The sequence below is a fragment of the Larimichthys crocea genome, chromosome I (genome assembly GCF_000972845.2).
Source record: "Larimichthys crocea isolate SSNF chromosome I, L_crocea_2.0, whole genome shotgun sequence".
Taxonomy (NCBI): Eukaryota; Metazoa; Chordata; class Actinopteri; family Sciaenidae; genus Larimichthys; species Larimichthys crocea.
The window spans coordinates 3,206,041-3,221,124 of record NC_040011.1 but is presented as its reverse complement, the minus strand read 5'-3'; the positions used below and the strand labels follow the sequence as shown (position 1 = coordinate 3,221,124).

Sequence of the window (15,084 nt, the reverse complement as noted above, 5' to 3'; positions counted from 1 at the left end):
AGCCCTGCTAACAAACTGAGCTAACATTAGCCAACAGCAGCTACAGTTGTCAGCAGTTTACTTCACTGTCCATCATAAACTGTAAATCACAGAGAGTTGAGGCGGAGCAGCCGGAGGACATCGGAGGGAAAACCAGAAAACATTTTCTCCATAAAATATGATCCAGTTTCACCAAAATCAGTCAAATAGTTGGTGCTGTGTGACTTAGTGCCGTAAAGTATAGTGCAATAACAGACGTACGAATGACAGAGACACCACTCACCAGTCAGTGTAGAATCTAAATGATTTTATGGTAGAAGCGTTGCACAGTTGGACTATGCTGTACAAATCAAGGAGGATAGAATAATTTTTAGATTGACTTAGTACACTAGAACACAAGCTAAAAGCTAAGGGTCATTAGAACTTCACCTCTGGGCAGAGAATGTGCTGAAAAAGTCCAAAGACGAGGAGTACATTCATAAAATAATTATTGGGTTTGTTTATTTAAGTAGATTTTTAGATACATGGAATCTGACTTGCGCTTTATTAGTAAATAACAATAAACATAGTACAAGAAGATATAAAGATGAAAGCAAGCGCAGAAAGTCAGAAAGCATGAAAATAAATCAGTTAGATGACAGTTTTGTGCAGGAATGTCCGTACAGTTTCCACACAGATAGCTCATGTACAGCTCATATTGTCAAAGTCTCTTTAGGTGAGGGGTGAAGAGATTCCTGAAAAGTTTTGGTGGTAGATTGCTAACGTTAGCTAGCTATGTTGAGTGAGCTTCACGTACTCTCCAAAAACGTTTGACAGCAGCAGAGAAGACTGAAAGTGCAAAGTGCAACAACCATCTTTGCAGCAGCACATATGAGCTGCTGAGGATGCCCTCCTGACGGCCCTTACCAGCCTAAGCTGATCATTTGAGATGATTCAGGTTTACAGGAGTCTTCATCAGTCAGTAGAACTGATGAAGCTCCGAGAAACTTTAAGACTTCAAGGTTAAAACAACGAGTCCAGTTGTGGTTAAATGAATAATTCAGATGAAATGGACTTTTGAAGATTAGCAGTGGATTCATTCATTTGTTATGCTATGTTGAATCATAGTTTTCTCTGTAACCTGAAACTACTGATTTATGGCGCTCCAAAGTGTTCAATATTAAACAAGATATTATGAACATATGAATAAATATTATTTATTTATCTGGTAAGATTTGTACATGTTTCCACTTCAAAATAGTCTCACTGAGTTGGAAGCACATCCTTAGTCATTTTCGGAGAAACACAAGACTGAATTTGTTGTTTTAAAGAGAAACAAATAGTTTGGAGCTTTGGCTTCTCATGGGACGCGAACAGCAGCATTCTGGTAAAACGCGCTGAACATAAACAGCAAAGACAACAGGCACAGCTCTGTCTGTACCTGACTGGATGTCATACTGGCTTTAAAACATAGAGAGAGCAGAGCCTCGTCTTCATTGATTGACAAATATTATCAAAATAATTGAAAACTTGACCCTTCTACAGTGAGCACATTTTATAATGATTACTTGACTTGGAATTTTAAAAAAAATATTTCCTTGTTTGATTGCTTCATTTATACATTATTCATATTGATGTGATTATTTCATAATCATTTATTTATTGAACAATTTGGGGCTCCAGCCATGTTCTCATTTCAAATATTTCAATAAGATCTGAGTGTTGTTATGACTATGCAATGTGCCTGACTCTGTATCTGATGTAAAGTTTGTTATGAGCTGAGAAACAGACTGAGCAGTGACAGTGTTTGTGCTTGTGTTCAGTTTCCGCAGTTGGAACTACCTTTCTTTATTCTTTACTATATTTTGAAGAAACGTCATTAATTAGAGGTGAAGTATATTTGACTACCATGCACACACACAGTGTATTTATGTATGTTTGTGAATGAAATTTGGGAAAGTCTTCACAGGAGAGGAATAGCAAAGGTTATTGTGTAATTAGTGCCACTACTAATCAAAGCCCAGTTTGCACTTCCCTCATAGAACTGTTTCTTGAAATGTAATCCATCTTTTGCATTTTTCAGCTTCCTCTTCTGTTTGACTTTCCTCTGGTTAACTGACCACTGATGTAACTATTTTAAGAACATATTTAAGTGACAGACAGACAAATGTTTTGACTTTGATATTTAACTTATATGTACATTTTAAAAAAACATCATGAGCATTTGTTCCTTGAGTTGTACATGTTTAACCTCTTTAAGGATCACAGAACTCTGTCTGTATTATAAAACCTTTAAGAAAAGAAGAAGTGTTGCTTTTTTTCCCCTTGTTGTTACTGTCTTGAAGAAGGCCCACCATACTGAAAGACTGAAACTAGTTTTACTTCTTCTACGATCGTGTTTCATAAAGCCAACTCGGAGCAGACACTTCAAGACAACACAGATGTTTGAGTAGCACATGGTGAGTGAAATATTACAACAAGCCAAAGAGGTTCCCTCCCTGTGCATCTTGCAGCAGTATGCAGCTGAAGCAGGTTTTTCCAAGTCAAGTCCAAGGACAGCAAAAAAAAAAAATGTATTGGATAATGGGTCCAAGGGTTGGAGTTGCTAAATTCGTGTCACCCCATCACATCAGAAACAGAAAAACACAGGTATATCTTTAAGTTACAAAGATAAAAGTACAGAAAGTAGTGCATATGTCAAATGTAATGAATTAGAGGAAACATGACAAATTCAGTTCTTCATTCAGGCCCAAAGGATCCACCGCTTTGCAGAGCAGTGAGAACAGAAAGAACCAGCCAACAGTCATTATAAAACTTGTGTCCAGAGTGTGGGTTAGCTGAAATTCAGAGTCAAGAGTCAGAACTGATGTTTTTCTCAACCTCCTAGATCTCAGGAACTTGCCCGGTGACAATAATCACCTGCCCAGAGAATAATGTCCAGGCAAACACAAAGCACTCTATCTGTCTCAGAGAAGCAGCTTGAAACACTTGTATGTAAGCTACAGAAAGTAAAAGCCCAGCATATCAATAAGCTTTGTGCTGTGACAGATCGAGCCCATTACTTCAGCCTTTAATGGTAGGAGAGGTTGTCAAGCTGTTGACCCCACAGGGTAACAATCGGTCAGTGTTTTCAGTGTGAGTCTGGAGATGTAACAGCTACAGACATGAACAGATGAACACAGTTGGATTAGAGTCTGGCATGTAATGTACTGTATGTATCCAGGCATCAGGTTTGTGTGTTTCTGGAGGAAGCACATACAAACAGACAAGACAAACCACACAAAGAGGAAGGGAAAACACGAAGGAAGAGGCAAAGCTTCAGTCCTAATGTGGTGGAAAACTCAGGACAAATACTTTGTGAACCTGAGTTTCCCTCTCCCTGATACAGAGCCAGACATGCTGTTTTATGTCCTCATTGATTCAGTCTGTATCGAAGCACATTCATTACTGCAGATTTACTGTCGGAATCAAAATCCTGGTTGGATGTTTGTACTGATGACGATCTAAAGTTAGCGCCTTCATGAGCTGTCAGTCATTTGTTTGAGCACTGTGTTTGTATGCTCAGGTATTACGCTGTATCAAGTCACCTCAGCTCAGAACAAAACCTCTGCATGTCCTTCTTGTGAGTGACAGTTTGTAAAAATTAAATTTTGAGACATGTAGAATTGATGAATAACTATTACTACTTATGTGATTGGTAACACTGATGGAACATAATTGCTGTAATTGAGAAGGATGTTTTCTGAGCTGCAGAGTGGCGAGTTTTAAATAGATTGCAGCATGTAGTGCTGCCTTTAAATGACCTGACTGTTATCCTGGTGATCACTCTCTCTGGCACTCTGTGTGGATGTGCACGCATATCTCTCGCTGTCCTCTTTTTTTGTCTATCACCAGTTTGTCACTCCATCAGAAAGCTGTTTCAGCTCAGCCTTCAACATGATCCAGTTTTCGGTTCCTGGAAAGAGTCCAGAAGTTTGTGCTAAGCCCTTGACCATGCATTTATTCTAAGAACCCGATACTTCAAAACTGGGCTGTTCATTTCAATGAAAATTGCTTGCTGGGCATATAAGCTAATATAAAATCTATAAAATCTTGATGGATTGAAAATTCCTAATTCAATAATAGAGTACAATATAATAAAGAAACAAAGTGACCTTTGCAGCTGAAGTTGTCCTGTCAACAGTTTTACAGACATTTCAAAAAATCTTTGTCATGAATCCTCAAACAAATGAAATATATAAAAACACATATTTTGACTTTAATTCAGTTATCACATGACAATGTCCATGTAGTGCAGGTCTAGATCGTACTCTTTATATTATTATTATGTTATGTATTATTCTGCTGTGTCCTGTGACGTCTCTGCTAGTCACTGTAGACACTCCTGCTATTCACTCAGAAGCCACTAGACGGCACGCAGGAGTAGACATGAACCAGCACAGGGACACCGAGGAGCAGAGGGAACAGACCAGAGGGTCCTGGTGTTTCTACTTGGACTGCTACTGTTGGCAGAAATCACCTGTGCCCAGTGTTGTGTAGAAGTGTAGAAAAAAAAGGTATTTTGCTGTTGATACATTTGAAAAGCTTAGCTCACATGATTTAGTCTTATTATTACTAATATTCTTACACTACATGGTTTTGCCAAAATAAGTAAATAATAACAGTTTGTGTAGAATAGCAATGAGTCACGTGGACAGGGAGTACTGTACCATAATAATAATGAAGACAAAGGAGTCATTACCATGCTGCCATGTTGAGCTACAGTACATCCCTGTAACAGAATCGTTACACTGTATGAATGCTGGTACTGCAGGACAGGAAGCATGAACGTGTGGCGTGTACAAAACCGAAATAAGTGACTGACTCTAGATGTGATTCACAGAAATCCGTCAGTATTATTTCATTTATGTTATTTTATTTAGTATAACTTCAAGCTAATATTCCCATTTTAGTAATTAAGACCATCATTAATATGTCCTATCAAATAATTCTAATTCTATTTTAGCAGGAGCAGAAACTCTGTCCCAGATGCTTGTTGTTTTGAACCATCTTGTTTGACCAAATTTTAGGAATGTCCTACGTCCGCCTGTGATGTACGAGCCCACGGGCAGCTCGTGAAGGCATCACCGATGCACCTGCGTCTGAAGGACGCTGGCTTAGAGCCGCGCTCTGATTGGCTTGCTGTTATTAGAGGCGGGCGCTCTTTGCGGAGCCGAGCGGATGATTAGGCGGTACACCTGGCTGTCAAGATAAGTGCGCCTACCTGTCACTTCCTGCTGTCGGTATTTATTCATTTTCACTTTTTTTCCCGATTCCAGCTCAATTGGCGCGTCACTGCCATGTTTGTATGATTTCGTCTAATGTATCCCGCACGGTTTGCGGACCCTGCGGACCAAACGTTACGACCTTGGCTTCACGTTCGACTCAAAGGAGGAGTAACCCCCCCACCCCCTCCACCCCTGGACTCTGCTGGGAAAACACCGCTTAGGTTTAATTAACGACCGCGACTGGACACGTTTGAATGTGAACTCAGACTGTGGTCTTTATTAATACAGCAGCAGCAGCGGGAGGACGGACTCTGCCTGGTGGAAAGGTAAGCGCCACAGAGGCGTTAGCATGCTTCAACTTAGCGGGGAGATGAGATTGTGCAGCGATGATACACACACACACACACACACACACACACACACACACACACACACACACACACACACACACACACACACAGCAGCAGCAGGCCCGGCTGGGGGATTCATATGGGCTATAAACGCCGTGTCATACGTAGCTTCAGTCGTGACAGGACGCTGATTGCGGACACACACACCGTCAGTAATGGACGTGGCTGCTGTGTTTACGTTTGTTGTCCGGGCGCGCAGATGTGTCTGTGTGCGACGCTTGACGTGTGTGTCACGGCTGTCAGAACATGTTTGTGTGTGTGGTGCAGGGCCCTGAAGCAGAATGTGACCCTCCCACCCTCTAACTGAAAGCCCCCCCTCTCCCCTCTCCCTCCTGCAGTGTCACCAAATGTAAGCATCAGTGCAAAATATGATCACACTGTGTTCTACATACAAGCACATCAGTGATGTTAAGAATGTGGCTGTGCTGAAGGGGAGGGGGGCTGAAACCAAAACAAACAAGCAAACAAAAAAGACATTTGTAATAACCCAGCAAGCCACAGTGTGCTGTGATTGGTTATCATGCTGCAATAAGAGCAGTGATCCCACAAAAGAATTCTAACTGCTCTATGAACCGGACTTACAGATCATCCATACTGTAACTAAGAGTTGTGTTCATCATGGTTAATATCTAATTATGGCAGCAGTAGCTCAGTCTGTAGGGATGTGGTTTGGGAACCAGTTCACCTCCTTGGCACTGCTGAATCCCTAACTGCTCCCAGGGCCCGCCCGTCACTCCATCTCAACATTTGCATGTCTATGAGCTGTGTGTGTGTGTGTGTGTGTGTGTGTGTGTGTGTGTGTGTGTGTGTGAGAGAGTGTGTTGTATTTCAGGCCTGTGTGTGTAAAACTGAACGTTAATTGTGGGATTAATTACAAATTTTATATAAAAATTTTTTTTCACATTTTAAGCATGGCCTATAATAACTTTTGTATTTTCTTTATTTAACTTTTATTTCACCTTATTAACCTATTTTAGGCTAATAAACCATACTGGTTTATTAGCCTATTGATAAAAAGTTAATGCAGAATTATTATTGGTTATTAAATTCCTAGAGCTGTGCGTCTTTGGACATGTCCACTGATTCATCTGATTGGAGTGCACTGTTCTCCACTTCACAGGTTCTCAATTATCTGCTCCCTCACATTCTTTTAAAATTATCAATTATTATGACAAAAATTGACCCACTACAGTACCTCTGCAGACCCCTGGTTGAAGACCCCTGATTTAGTCCATCTAATGACCAAGAATATCCATCACATTTTCCAGAGGTTATGAATTTAAATTTCTTATTTAGTTTCACAACCCAACAATATTCAGCATATGATGACCAAAACAGAGAGAAACAGTGAACCTTCAGAGTGTTTGCTGTTTTTGCTGGATGAATAATAATCATCACACACCACACACACACCTCAGCACTGCTGGGTTGTAGTGTCTGTGACATATGTCCATCACTTCAAGTCTCGGCTGATATAAACATGATGTCAGACTGAATAATGAGGTGAAGATGGAGAAACAGAATACTTCACATTTGACGTGTGCTCATTTGGGGCCCTCCTGGTGATCCTCTGTCTGTCTGCATCACGCCATTTTTCTTTTTTTAATTCTTATGCTGAACTAAATGTCAGTGTTTGACTCTCACACTGATGTAAACACATGACACGAATACACACCGGCCCTGTCCCAAACCTGTCCTCCCCAGCAGCACTGAGTGTCACTGTGCAGTAGCTGTGTGTGGGGGTGGGGTGGTGGCGGAGGGGTGGCACTGTATTAAAAAATAGAGGGTATAAATAAACAAGCACATACTTTATGTTTCCCACTACAAGCAGGAAGCAGCCGTCACCATGGATACTGATGGGTGCATTGCTGCCTGTGCTCTAAATGCACAACATTCTCCACCCAAAAAGACAAGATTTTATCTGATGGCACAACAGCCGTGTATTATAAATCAATGAAATGGATGGTAGGCCTTTTTCTACCACATGGCTGCAAGTTTGTGCACAAGACAAAAAATGTATTTTGTGATTTGTTTTTCATTTTTAACATCACAGTGCAGTGCCCGTTCAAAACGTACATGTTCAGAACTGGACGAATACTCAGCCTTGTTGCTTGTCGAGTCTTCTAATTATCATGGACCTGCAGAGCCAGAGAGCCAACACAGTCCTGGACGCAGCAGGTCCAGACCCACCATTTTAGACATACACATCCACCACCAGGTAGAGATGGATAGTGAATTCAGGGGGAGAGAGAGGGGATGACATGCAGCAAAGGACCTGGATCTGGAAATTGAACCTGGGTCACTGTGGTCAGGACTTGAGCCTTAATACACAAGGTGCACTCTCCACCAGGTGAGCTGCCTGGGTGCCCTCACCACCGCTTTAAAACTGGCGATGTACCTAAACTACTGTTTAATTATTATTTATGATAAGGATTGCTCCTTTGTTAAAGGACATTTAATTGACTAAAAGAAATCCAAATTAAGAAATCAAATAAAATTGACTAACTTAATGAGCATTTGCTGGAGACGATGGAAGAAATGTCCTGATAATATTTATGAATTAACAAAGTTCTGCCTTTTTCAGGGCCATACAAAGGATAGCCTGACACTGTTAGCCATTGTGTAGGGTTATCAAAAAGTTCAAATTAGCTGCTACCTCTAATGTACATTCAGTACCAATGCACAGAGAAGGTTAAACCCTAACACCCCACTTATCTTTACAATAACCTCATGAATTCATAGAGTAAGGCTGTTTCTGTCTTTCTGGATAAGTGCGGCGTCGCTTCTTCTGCAACTCCCTGCAAGTTAAAAGGACCAGCGCCTGGTGTGATCTGCAGTGTGCAAGTGTCTCTGAGTGTGTGCAAACAGCAGTCAAACTGTTTGTTATAAATCTGTTGTGGGCAGATTTTGATATTTCATCGTCAGCTGTCCTTGAAGCTGTGTGGACGCTCCCTTCTCATACACTCCTATCTGCAGTCAGTACAATTTTGCTGTTCCTCTGTAGCATATTCTTATCAAAGGAAACAGGGCTGAATACTGTAAATTCTCAAAGAGTATTTACCTCTGTGACAGAAAGACTCAGGCCATCGCTTTCTATTTTGGGACAGGTGTATAAAAGAGATATGCCTTTCAAATTCCACCTTTTCGCAGTTCATCCAAACTACAAAGTGTCCACTAATCAGATGATGAGGTGGTTCAATCCCCGGCTCCTTGTGCAAGATACTGTACAGAACTCCAAACACGTACAAATGGTTAGCTCCTAAAACTGATGAGCAGTTGGCACCTTGCATGGCAGCCAATGCCATCAGTGTACCCACTCCATGAGGTGCTGGACACACTCAGAAGCACCTTCAGCCAGAGACTGCTGGCACCAAGATGCTCCACAGAGAAACACAAGAAGTCTTTCCTACCTGTGAGCATCAGTCTCTACAACTCCTCCCTCAAAATATCAGACACTCCAAGTCAAGTCCAGTAGCTATCCAACTGGCTTGTGCAATGCATAAGTGAAATCTTCCACACATGCATACTGCACTTTAAAGAATCAGTGTCTGTTCTCTGTACAGTCTCTCAAAGACTAAATTCTTTATAAGGTTTTAGATTTACATATTGCATAGTTCACTGTTACTTGGCTTTTATTTTATTTTACTGTTACTGGTCCTAATTGACTGTTATTTATACATGTGTGTATATAGTGTTAAAATAGGATATTGTATAGGTGTATAGTGTTAGAGTTTTGTTTTCCTGCTATTACTTACTATCTAACTTACCGTTTGGGAGCTGCTGTAACAAAAACAATTTCCCTTCAGGGATTAATAAAGTATTTCTGATTCTGATCTGTATGAATGTGTGTGAATGGGTCAATAAGATATGTAGTGTAAAAATGCTTTGAGTGGTCAGAAAACTAGATAGGCGCTCTATACGTACAGTTGGTTTACCAGTTACCATTAAAAGGGTTGATGCTTTTCTTTATAGGTTCACCATAAATGTAGAAAAAGGTTGGGTAGAGTTGCAGCCTTTGCAAACGTGGCTTGAAATAGTAAAATTACATGTATCATATTAAAGTTGAGTGGCTCCTTAAGCACCCATGAAAATAAACAGTCATAAGAAAACTGAAAAAAAACAACAACAACTCATTTTGCTGTTCAGACCACAGATCACATTTTGAGTGACAGGTCCACAGGAGTTGTAGCAAAGAAGCTAAGCAATGTACTGGACCAGGTAGAAAGCCGTCAGGCTGACATCTACACATCTTCAAAGTTACCACACCAGACTCCAGAGCCAAACTTAAAAAACTGAACTGTGTTGTTGACCACAAAGAAGAAACAACTATAATTAGTATGAAAATATTCCAAAGAAAAAAAAGGAAAGCAGAGTGTGGCATGACTCTGTGGCTGTACAGATAGTTAGTGCTGTTTAAATGGACATTTGTACTGAATTTACCATGTGAGCTGTTGTAGAGGCTTCAGGTAGTTTGAACCCACTCTGTGTTTTTTGTTTTTACCTGGCATTTATTAGTGACTGACTTTCATTTGTACATGCTGACACCTCACAAAACAGAAATGTATTTGATAGAACAAACCTCACTGTTTGCAAGACTGAAAATGTTCAGCTCACGGAGTACGAGATTGTAATGCTGAATTTGCATAAAAATGTCAGTGCATTCTGTTTATCTGACTTTGATTGTTGAAAGTCCTGCATGGAGTGCTTCACACAGCTGCTGAGAGAGACTGATACTGAAGAACTGAGAGAACTCCTAAGCCAAGAGAAGGTGTGGGATTGACCTTCTCTGCTATAGATGACATCTACAGTGACAAGTTGACAGGCGTGTTACAAAGATATTGAAATAGATAGATGGAATGATGATAGATGTCTTTGAAATATTTTAGATGTTTTGTTGGTTGTCAAAGATTTACGTCTGTCATTGTCTTTCTGGGAATCCACATCAGAAGTGAGATGTTAGTGGTGTGTAAGCACTATTGGGCACAATTAAACTTGGGTCCCTGAATGACACACAGTCTGTGTGGATCCATATCACAGATTGTCATGAAACTGGATCATATGTCAAAGATGTTTTCTGGTTTTTCCTCTGATATTGTCTGGCTTTTCTGCCTCGACTCTCTGTGATTTACAGAGCTTCCTGGTGGACAGGAAACTTTAGTTGATGCTGAAGTACGTTAACTGCTGTCAACTAGTTGGACTGGCAATGTAGAGGATGGCATTACCACGCAATCACAAGGAGCTTTGGACTGCTGTGAAAAGCTTCTATGGACGTAATGACAGAGGAGACGAGACTGAAGAGGACGCTGACGGAGGAAGCTAAAAGAAAAGAAGAGAGTGACTGAGGAAGAGGCCTGTAGACAAGAGTAAATCTGGGACTGACTTTTAGTCGTTGGTGAGAGTGTTGGTGAAAAGGCTGAAAGACAGACGCCGAGCTGGGCTGACTACTGTTGGACTAGCAGTCTCACTAGGGGTAGAACTAGCAGCTTGTGAACACTACAACCTCATCAGAGTTTGAAAAAACACACCCAAGATGCACACTGGCTAAATGTTAAAATGGTAGATCCTCCAGTGGTCATCGTGTGTGTGCTGCAGCATCCACCTCAGTATCCAAAGCTCCTTTTATTGTTGGTCATATGTCTGAGTTTTTTCTTTTCTGGTTCATTCTAGTGAGGCTATACACAGGAAGGCCATTATGGCCCCATTACATCACTATGCCAGTACTTCGAGTAACATTTTGAGTAAAAGTCTTGGATTACTGCTGAGCTTTCTGTGGAAGAAAGTCCTTTTACTCTCGGAAACGTGAGCAGCTGAGCCGCCCGCAGCACCCACAATAACTTGGAATCTCCAAGGAACTCCTACATGTGGTGTAGGCTGCTATGTGGGATGGTAGTATCAAGATGCTGAAAGTAGAATGTGATTGGAATGGTTTAAATGATCCTGCTTAATTCAAAGGCTGCATGTTAATCAGTTCATCTTTCCATTTTGTCTGCACTCACGTGAGGCATGTGTAAGCCTGCAGTTTCTTTTATATCCAATCAGGTGACAGAGAGAGAGAGAGAGAGAGAGAGAGATGCAGCAAAGGGCTGATTATTCAGACTGACAACATCCCTGCATTTGAAGTCCTTATGAAGTCAAACTTGATGTTTTTAGTGTTCTCTTTATACATAATATATCTGCTGCTTTTCCTTCTGATGTCTTGCAGCTGCTCAGCTCCAGCTCTCTGCGATGATGACGGACAGTAGCTAACCGCTAAGTAGCTATCAGCTAATTAATTGCTGCTAACTGAATCAGCTGTCAACAGGCAACAGAACTGAGCTCAGCAGCTGGACTGGACCAGGTTCAAGCCATGGACAGGCAACAGAACTGTCTCAGTAACAGTCAGTGTCAGACAGTCAGTCAGTAACAGTCAGTAACAGTCAGTCAGTCAGTAACAGTCAGTGTCAGTCAGTCAGTAACAATCAGTGTCAGTCAGTAACAATCAGTGTCAGTAACAGTCAGTAACAGTCAGTGTCAGACTAACAGTCAGTAACAGTGTTAAGCAGACAGTAACAATCAGTGTCAGTCAGTAACAATCAGTGTCAGACAGTAACAATCAGTGTCAGACAGTCAGTCAGTAACAGTCAGTAACAGTCAGTGTCAGACTAACAGTCAGTAACAGTCAGTAACAATCAGTGTCAGACAGTCAGTAACAATCAGTGTCAGTCAGTAACAGTCAGTAACAATCAGTGTCAGACTAACAGTCAGTAACAGTCAGTGTCAGACTAACAGTCAGTAACAGTCAGTGTCAGACAGACAGTCAGTAACAGTCAGTAACAATCAGTGTCAGGCAGATAGTCAGTAACAAGAAGACAATACAAAATAAATGCTGTATAACTTCACTAAAGTAATGTCAAAATGCTTAAGCAGTGTGCTAAGACATAGACCTAATCAGTAGCTTAATGTGGCAGTGATTATTGGGATCACTGGGGGTACTGAAGTGAAACAAACTGTCTTCTTACTCTTTAAAAAAAGGAGGAGTGGTTCTTTCTCTGAGGACAGCTATTATGAGAGTAGTTAAACAGTAATGTTGATGTGTGCCACCAGCTAAAGCAGCGCTCTCCATCCAAGACCATAAAGGCACGGCTCTAAAAAGGAGCTGTTCTGAAAGCTCAAGATACTCATCTGAGATAATTTTAAACCCAACCCTCCTAAACGGTGATCTTAGCTCAACGCGATGAGATTACAGCAATAAATACATGACTCATCCCCATCAACTGTATGAGGGACTGCCAAGAACATGAAGTTCAGCCTGGTGGAGCAAGAGTAAACTTTAGGATAATGGCAATAGATTTACTGCTGCAGCCGTCTCAGAGGTGCTAAAAGCCAAGGCACCTACTAAGTGCTAAGTTATTAAGTTTGACTGGTTTGACAAAAATAAATAAAAAGTCTTTCTTTACTGCTAAAGCAAATTGGAACTTGAAATTGAACAATATTTGTTTACAGTGTGTTTACAACTGTGTTTATAACTGTTTACAGTTGAAAGTATAGTTAAATATATCAATAATAAACAAATTATATTTTTATAATATAAATAAAATAAACAAATATACACTATAAGTATAACTAACTTAATCTAACCTAACCTAACTCCCACTATAATAATTTAAGTAAGGGCCGGGCCCGGTCTATCCCAGGCATCACCCTAAAGAGGTTATTTCAGGCTTCTTACATTACTACAAGAAATCAATAATTTGACACAAAATATGGATATAAAAATGATTTTATTTAATAATAATTTTATTGTGTCCTCTGTGGTCCTCCAGAGTGTAATCAGAACTGCATCGATGGCAACAGTGTTTGACCAATCAGGATCAGAAATTCAACAAAGCCGTCTAATATAAAACTTAATAACTGTTACAATACCAATAACAGCAAAATACATTTTTGTGTTGGTGGGGGAAAAATCGATTCAGATGATTCTTTATTTTATGATTTTCTTTTTTTTTTAAATACATTTTTATAAAACTTCAGGCTGCATTAAAAAGATGACACTATGTATGAAGGCACGTTTATGTTTGACAATCAGATTCTCACCGTAGATATCCACTGTGCAGGATTGTGAGTTCTGTTGTTTCTGTACTCACACTGCAACCGTCCTTAATGTTCAAATGTAAATGACCCTTAACTCATACTTGTAGAAAACTTTGACGTAAAGTGTTCCTCAGTGATTTGCATAGTGGTGTACTTCCATAAAGCTGGGCACTTGCAGGAGCAAAGAATGATCAACATCAAAGCCGCAAAGCCTGTGTAAATATGGCTCAGACTTTAATATGCCAGCTTTCTGAGGATTTTTGTCTTTTCTGATTCTTCCATGTATTTAAATTGACTTCCACTCATTAACAGCAATGTCCACAGATAGAAGCGAGATGTTTGAGGAAGGATAAAACACATAGATACTTTGCTGAAAGCTAGTACGCATCACTGTTAACTCTTCCAGTCTCTTTCATCCTGCCCTCCATCCCCCACCGTACAGGATGGCTCCTTAAACTTTGATTACCATGCTGCTACAGAGATAATTTAGCCCTTTTTTCAGGGCTCTCGGGGAATCTCATGAAAAGTTGTTTGTTCAGTGAGAGGGCTTAATTGTAAGCAGAGAGGTGTGTGTTGGTAATGTGAGAGTAATGTCACACTACACACTACAGAGGCTGCAACATATCTACTGTTGTGTTTTAGACAGAGACATACAAAAAGATATAATTGTAAAAATAGTATAATTAAAACAAACAAACAAATTTGACAGATTGTTCATTAATTGTGAGGTGAGGAGAAAAACTTCTCATGTCTTGTCGGTTGCAGCAGATGTCCAAGTGCTTGGCCTGGTGGGAATTGTTGAGTCTCTGTAAATATTATCATAGAGTATGGTCTAGAGCTGCTCTATATCAAGTGTCATGACATAACTTCTGTTTCTGTATTGTTAAAGTGTCAGGCAAATAAATGGATAGTAGAAATCATGGTGATGACATATTTTTATATATATTATATAGCATTACAGATAGTGTAGACATTTGATTTTCTCTTTTGCTTGATAATTTTTTAATCTTACTGTAAATTTAGAGGAGGATGGCTAACCTTTGGCCAGAATGCAGAACTTTCCATATCTAAGATGTTGACTAGGCTGCATTGTGATTGGCTGACATGTTGCTCAGGATTAATATTGGCACAGTTGGGGCATAACCCATAACTGAGGTAGGCTAGGCTTGGAGCAGGGTGTTTTTTATTGGCTTTCCAATTCACAACAGTAAATTAGACAAAAAGTAAAAAGTACTGTGGTCGTTTGTTATCATGACACATAAACACTGTTTGTGACAAATATAGTATCAGTATGCTGCTCACATCCAGGCAAGACCAATTGTTAACATGCATGATGGATGACTGCTGCTGGTTTGACTGACCGCTCAGAGTAACACTAA

General features: G+C 40.2%; 1 protein-coding gene across 1 annotated transcript in view; it reads left to right on the top strand.

Annotated features, from left to right (window-relative positions):
- The first annotated feature begins 5,170 nt into the window (after nucleotides 1-5,170).
- LOC104926504 (ras-specific guanine nucleotide-releasing factor RalGPS1) overlaps nucleotides 5,171-15,084 on the top strand; it is a 99,960-nt gene continuing 90,046 nt past the window's right edge. Inside the window, exon 1 of the mRNA XM_019272199.2 lies at nucleotides 5,171-5,551. The gene's annotated coding sequence lies outside the window, so the exon portion shown is untranslated. The remainder of the gene's footprint in view (nucleotides 5,552-15,084) is intronic.